A 7,829-nucleotide genomic window follows, 5' to 3' on the forward strand; every position below is an offset into this window, starting at 1 on the left:
ATGACCTGCTGGCTCTCCCCGTGAAGAAGCATCCACCATCCTGCGGTCTGCAAAGTTTGCGAAGCCCTAAAATGTGGTTTGTGAACTGTGGTCTGTGGACCACGAGTAACCTGTGGAGCGTTTGCTGGTGGTCTGTGCAGCACGAGCTGCTCACACGATGCTGTCTTTTTCTTTCCAGCTGCTAAATCACTTCTTTTTTTTAAAAAACAAACAAACAAAAAAAAAAAAAACAACAGGAAAAACAAGGAGGAAACAAAAAAAAAAGGCTACAAATACATTAAATACTTTCCTAATCTTACTTTTACATGTGAACAATTACTGTATTGCATAAGGATGTTATCTGATCACCAAGGGGAAGGGAGGAGGGTGCCTGGTTGTGGCTGGAGGGGAGATGCCCACGAGACACTCTCCCTGTTAACGTGTTCCACGCCACGAATCTGAGCTAGAGAATCCATGGCCTAAAACACTAGAGCATTGTTTGGTTTGGGTTTTTTTAGTAACAATAAAACACTTTTCTCTGATGTTTTGTTAAAAAAAAAAAAAAAAAAGAACAATAATATTCTCACCCTTAATATATGCATATGTATGTATCTGCTCGTACAACATCCGGCAAGGACTCGTCCCCAGCCGCTCGCCCTCCCGGCGTGGCGGTTGGGCCCGGCCGCTCGGCGACGGGCGCTCTCGAGACCCGCGAAAGGCTCGTCCGTGCGGAAAGTCCCGCCGGCGGGTCCCCGGGTGCTTTTGTTCAACCTCTGCGGCAGCTCCTGGGGGTGCTCTTCTCGCAGGAGTCATGGTTGAGCCCCAACGTGAGCGGCTCCCTGATGGTCTGTAGCAGCTGAACAGTTGAATTAAACGGATGCGAGTTTGTTTGTAAACGAGGCCAAACATTTGCCAGGTCGGTGTGTGCACCCGCTGAATTTCCCCTCTGAGGACGGCGCCGTCACACCCTGCTGGGAACGTTGAGTGTGCGACGCTGGAGCCACGCCATGCGACGGCTGTGATTTGTTCATCAGTCGCCCTGACTCGAAAAAGGAAGAAATTGCTGATGCCTTTGAACAGCCCCGTGAACCAGAGTGTGTCTGGGCAGGGAAGTTGGTTTGGGAAGCTTGAATCTTTTGGCTGAAAGAGTTGGAAAAGCGCTGGCTGGAGGGAATGGGAACAGTGAGCGTGTGGATAGAGATGAGAAAGTCTCTCCCCTCCCTGTTTCTGAGACTCTTAAGTGTTCCAGGGGCGTGAGAGCCGTTAAGTGTCCTGCAAATGCCAGGAAGGGTGTTTTTAAAGGGTTTAAGGTGGGTTGTTTTGGTGATTTTTTTTTTTTTTTTTCAGAATTAAACAAAGGTTCTGAAAACCCAGGTTTGCGGCATGGCAAGCTTTGCGTTTTCTGAAGCTAGAGCAGCTAAGCTGGGCAGGGAGGGCTGCGAGCAGTTTGTGTCTCCAGCTGGGGTAGATGTTACCGCAAGGGGCGTATCTGACACCAGTCTCGGACCAAAACTGCTTCCTCTGCTCCCCGTGTGCCGCCCCACGCCCTTACCGAGCTGTGGCTGCTTTTCAGTCGCCTTCGAGAGCAGCGCAGGTTTGCAGGCAGTTGTGACTCCCCAGGATGTGGCCTGTGGTCCCAGAAGATCCTTGCAACATGTCTTCTCCTGAAGGGTATTAAAATACAAAATTCTGCGAGATACCCAGGAAACAGAAAAGGGGATAATTAATTAAAAGAGATTCCCGTGGGAATGTGTTTTGTGGGAGCCTCGTTTTATTTAAATGAGGTGAGCGGTGGTTACTCCTACCGCCACAGCAAAGCCTAAGCAGGGAGGACAGCAGATTTCCACTGAGAATACTGAAGGTTTTGAGGACATTAGGTGTTTTTCCTCCCAGTCTTGGTCCTACAAGGCACTTAAACACATCATCTGGGCAGGCTCATGAACGTGGCAGGGAGTTAATGCAGCTCAGCAGGAAGGAGCTGCATTAGAAGCCATTTCCACTGCTGGGAGCCCTTCTCGTGCTGAGGCTGTGCGCGCTATCAAAGGCACGGGCCAGGAGGAGCAGATGCATCGCTTACATCCCCGTTTCTCTTTATCGCTGAAAACGTCCCCAAAGCTGAAGCAGTCAAACAGAAAATTTCCAGGCCAGGTGTCTGCCTAAGGCTGGTTTCTTTCTAGGAAAGTGTTTTCAGAAATGGATCAGCCGCTTCTGTGAACGAGGCCAGGGAATACACCGATACCAGCCGTTGCACTCTGTCTGTGTGTGTTAACGTGTTCAGGTTTTAACCTTATTTTCTCAAGAAGCCTCAGGTCCCGGAGCAGAGCTCGGTGTGTGGAAAGATCTTTTGCCCAGGATCAGCCCTCCCTGGCGCAGGAGCTGGTAGCTGAAGAGGCAGGAGAGGCTTGGGGGGAGGGATTCCTCTGCAGGGATGTTTTTTAGTGTGCACAAGGCAGGTTTAAGCCAGTAGTAACTTGCGCTGGGCATTGCTGCGTTCCTGCGACCCGCAGAGCCTCTGGCTCCAACCTTACAGATGTTTTTTTCTGATAAAGGAAAAACAGGGCCTCTAAAAAGTCCCGTTAACTTACTGAGCATCCTGAAAATGCTTAAAACCAATTGCAGATGTCGGCATCTCATTGCCAAAAGGGTGGCTGTGATTGTTCCTGCTGCGTTTCGCTCCAGCATGAGTCATTTTTACAGATAAAGGGACCTGAAGCTGGTTGCCTTGTCAGAAGCGGTCGCTGCAGAGCAGAGAAGCTGTTACAGCTGTGCCCCTGGCGCTGCTCGCTTGGTTTGGTTCACAGATGCGAGAAGGTTTGGCTTTGGGGGCAGTAAGCTCAAAATGAGACAGGCACCCTGCCTAGAATGCTTTCGTGCCCTCAGATCCAACTCCTGGCCTTGAGGGGCTGAACTGCTGTCGGGCGAGCTGGCTGTTGGGCGCAGGTTGGTTCATGACGGCGAGATGCTGCCTGGTAGGAGCTGGGTCAGGACGGCCGTGCACTACGTGGGGATGGAGCCAGCGGGAGATGTTGGGGCTGGCAGGCACTCCGAGCTCCTGCTTCACGCAGGGGGAGCTTGGCCCTTTCGCCCTTTGGAAGACGTTGGCCCTCTGCTGCTACCCAACCGCAGGCCAGCCGCGCGGCATTTCCGTGCTCTTCACAAGCCGCTTTCTTCTAATAAGTTGCCATCCAGAAGGCCTGCATGAGATGTCGCACGCTGATAGAAACCCCGAGCAATGGTTTGATGTGGTCGGGGGGCCACGTGCAAGCTGCAACAACCGTAGGATGGAGCCTGGGGGTGAGGGGGCTTCAGCCCAGCTCTGTGGATAGATAACCACAAGGAGCCGTTGCAGGAAAACCCGGCAGTGGGCAAGCAACCGCAGCACGAGATTGATTAACCCACTTGGCTTCCAGCAGCGTGACTAAATCCCTGCTGATATCCAAGGAAACTTAAAGTCATCTACCCTTCTGTTTTCCAAGGAGCTCTGCTTGCCACCTTTGGTAACCAGCCTGGAACTGTGGTTTGCTGAAATAACTCCTGCTTGTTTAAACGCTGCTGTAGGGATGCCCAACCAAGATCTGTGGAAAGTTTTGGTCGCGTGGCGCCAGTTTCTCTTCCTCGTTTCCAGCTGCTAAATTGCACTGAACCGGCAACAGAAATAAAACTAGCTCCCGCTCCATTCAGTACTTTCCAAAGGGGAATTTGTCCAAGTGTGCAGCCACTGTCCCAGCTGCAGGGAGGGCTGTGCTGTGGTTGCAAATTGGAAAAGGAAGAGAGGGCTTGGGGAAGGCAATCGATGCTTGCAGTTAGGAAATCTTTGTATTACTGAGTAAGCAGAGAGAACGGTAAAGCCTGGCTCTTGCACACTTGATTGTCCTGTCCCAGCCCTTTGCAAGGGTTAATAGCAGATGCTGTCACGAAGCAGTTTTAGTAAGCTCGCGGGGCACAGAGCATTAGTGAATGTGGAGCAGAGCACTGTTTGCAGTGTTTTATCACACCATTGCAGAGAACAGCTGGAAGGGAACTGAAAAGATCATCTCAGCGGATGCAGCTGGTACCTTCGGGTCTCACCCGTGAAGGAAAATCTGTCATTTCAGTGTTGCAGAATAAGCTGTTCTGAAATAACGCCTGGTGCAAACGCTCTGGGCCATTAAAGACGGCCTCAAGTGAATAAATAATCTGTCAGTCCCAGCCACCTCCCAGCTGTGTGTGACTGTGCTGGGAAACGGTGTCCTTCACCAAAAGCAGCTGGCCTGAGAGGAGCGGGCACTCGGCCTCCTCAGCGCTCCGCGGGGTTGCGGCGCCGCCGCGGCGTGAATTTATGGTGATGGGCACAGCGCGCAGCTCTGGTCTCCTGCTGCACAGCCCTGCTTTGGGCGTTTTCATACACCGTGATCATCAAACGCGGGGAATTTCACACACCTTCTCTGCAGAACAGGGGAGTCAAGTGTTTTTCCCATCCTCCGAGGAAACACATCTGATTCCAGGCCTCCTCCAGCATCACAAGGTGGATATTTTGAGCAGGAGCCTGAGCTGCGGCTGACACATCTTGAAGAAAAGCCAGTCGGCAAAATTTCCCATGGAGACATGAGCGAGCCAGCACTGGAGCTGACCGCACGCTTCAAGCAAGAGCCATCGCCAAAAATGCTTTAAATTCCTGCTCAACCCAAGGGTTTTCTGTCTTCCCAGCGAGGCTCGCTGGCATGGCGCTGCTTGCTTGCGGCTGCGGGACCGGCACGGAGGCCGGAGGCCGGGCAGGCTGCTCGCAGGGGCGTGCAGTGCGCGCACAGAGCAGCCAGAAATGAGCTTTTACAGCCCCAAAAGCATCCCGGCTGGGAGGCGGTACTGACAGTAAGTTATTACCTGCCCAGGTGAGGGTGCAGCTGCCGCACCCTCCATGCTGCAGCCTGCTGCTTGCTAGTTTTAATCTGAAATGGCGTTTGGCTCCGAAAGCAAAGGAATTTAGCAAATTCTCGCTGTCAGATGATAACTGCGGGGATTTGCAGCTCTGTGAGAAGTGAGTTGTCCCAGTGTGAAATGCTGAGCTGGGGGACTTCAGCTTCTCCTTGCTTAGGGGAGCTGTCATTGCCACTTGCCTGCTTTGGGTAAAATAAATCACTACTATAAGGCCGAAAGCACTATAGAAAAAAAAAAAAAAAAATCACAGCTTCTAGCTACTGGTCTCCCAGGGACGATAGCATCTGCCTCGTTAGCAATAAGGATCTATTTCAAACAAGAGTGTCTCTCGAAAAGCAGCCTGTGGAAGCTGCTTAGTCCACAACATTTTCCTGCTCCAAATTTCTGACGGCTCCAGTGGCATTTCTGTCATCCGTTTGCTCTGGAACAGAGCAAACTTTGGAGTATTTAAGCATATTTTTATTCACTTGCTAGGAACTGACCTAAAAACAGCTTGGTGGGTTTGAAAGTGCACAAGTGAATGGACTACCCCTGGGAAAAGGGGAAATGGTTTGAAAAGATCAACCCAGCTGGGTTAGCCTTAAGGGTGGGTGTTAGAGAGGCAGCAACAGAGATCAGCTGAGAGGTGATGTAGGGTAACACTGGGAACAAATTATTAGAAAGCTGATAAAGAAGAAAAGGGTCAAGGGTGATGTCTGGAAGGCCACAAGGTGGCAGGGAACATGCACTCTTGAGTTGGAAGCAGAAAATAGGTGATTTTTGTACAGAGTTACAGGAACTACAAGGCTGACAGACTCTGCTGCTGAAAAAAAAGTAAATATGAATTGAAAGAGAATCATAAGTTTTTCTGGTGATCATTAGATGTGTGTCTTTGGTAAAGTGAACCAGCAACAAAGTGGAAAATTGTGGTTAAAAGACAGCACCTCATCTCTTCTAAAAGGTCTGTATTTCTACTGGAGATGTAAAGGGGGGAAAAAAATCCAGAAGTAAAAAGCAGCTCAAGTGTAAAGACAAGAATTGTGCACAGGGCTGCAGGAAGGGTGATGCTGCTGCCCAAGTCCTTCATCACTTAATAATTCTGTGTGCTGCAGGCGAAAGGCCCCTGGAAGTTTGTGTGTGGCTCTACAAGCGGAAAGTGAGACCTACATTAATTACACATTTTGATTCTGTGATGGTGACGGGACAGTTATACTCGGCACCGCTCCCTGTGCAAATCCACTGGGGCAAACTGAAAGCAGCAACTGTCTGCTCACGGCCGGGCACGCCACCGGCTGAGCGGAACTTCAAGGCAGAAGAACGAGGGTCCCGTCAAACCAAAATAACCTCCCGCGGATACATGTCCAGGGATAACCAGATCTAAAGGCAAGAAGCTTCTCGGGGAATATTTGATTTGGTTTTCAAAGCACAAGAAGCAGCGGCAGAATGTGAAGCTTTAGGGATGAAAGAGCGAGGCAAGGGGGAAGGAGCTCCACAGCCTGCCGGTGATTAACCACCGGCTGAAATGGGAAAAGGCTCAAATTCTCCCTGAGCCGGGTGGAGCGTGGGCCAAAAATGTATAAAAGGCTTTATAAAAACAAATGCAAAAGTTGAGGTAAAAATGGAAAAGGAGAAAACTCACCAAAAACTTGGGGTGACAACATCAGAGGCAAGGCCTAAATATAATCAGAGCTGAAGTTTGGGGCTGCAGGTCAATATTAAAACAGAATTTGGTGACAAAGATGCTGCGCTCGCTCAGCCAGTGGGATTGAGGATGCATCGGCAGAAGCTGGTTTCAGCATACAAGGTGCACGCTGTGACAAAGGTAATAAAAAAAGGGAATAATAATCTTGTGCATTGTACCATTTGTAGCAGGTAGCTGTTAAGAAACACAGGAGCAGCACTTATTAAATAAAGAAGTGTTCACTTTAAATAAAAAATGTGGCAAAGGGGGGAAAATATGAGTTAATGCAGGGGAAGAAAGTTAACAGGGTAGCCCCCGGAATGGAGTTTCTGTGAGCAGGTGTATTTAAAACAGCAGCACAACAGGTTTCACGTTTCTAGCAGAACAAGAACAGGCGGCATTGCTCTGGATACTGGGTGGAAAAGGTAAAGCTCTTGAGATGCAAATTTTACAGCTACTCCTTGGGAACAATAGCAGTATGTCTAAATGATGTGGTTGAAACTGCAAACTGCGCTGTACAGTCAAATCCCAAAGCTGCAGGCAAATTTGTAAGAGCTCTAGGGCTGCAGAAAGATGTAATCAAATGGCATGATTTTCAGGAAAAAAAAAAATTCACGAACCAGTTGGAATCCGCCTAGTGCGTGGCACCTGGGAGGGCAGGAGATCTGTTGGAAATGCTTAGTACTTATTAAAAGCATCTGATGATGACGATGATGGTGCCCTACACAATCACAGACCAACTCTGACAGAAGCCCCCCACTGAAGTAAGACTCCCTGGCGATGAATTTCCCTGTCCCTCACCGTTTCTTCCTCCTGCGCTGGGTGACGGGTTCCCACAGCTTCACTCCTGTCACAGCCGCCTGCCGGGTGCCGCACTGAGGGAACAGGGAGGGGGACACAAATGACATGAGCCCGCCCGAAAAACAGGGCAGAGGATTTGGATGCAGTGGGTTTTGATCCCGCGGCGGGATGCAGATGCCTTCCCCAGGCGCGGTATTTTTCTCAGGAGCCCACCGTGGTCAGGCAGGCAGGTGGCTGCTAGGGAATGCGCAGGGCCAGCTGCTTTCCTCTGGGATGGATTTTGAGATAAAAAACGTGGAAAGAGACAACAAAAGCTTTTTTTCCTCCTCTGCTTGCATCTCAGTGTAGCTCTGCAGCTCAGGCAGCGCAGGTGCTGGGGTTTTGCACAATGGCTTGCAGTGAGCAAGGGGAGGGCAGCTGGGGTGATTTCATCTTTTCCTTCTTGGTGTCTTAAACACCGGCAGGAAAGGAGCAC

This window comes from Tyto alba, unplaced genomic scaffold, assembly GCF_018691265.1.
Source record: "Tyto alba isolate M040663 unplaced genomic scaffold, T.alba_DEE_v4.0 Super-Scaffold_20000042, whole genome shotgun sequence".
NCBI lineage: Eukaryota > Metazoa > Chordata > Aves > Strigiformes > Tytonidae > Tyto > Tyto alba.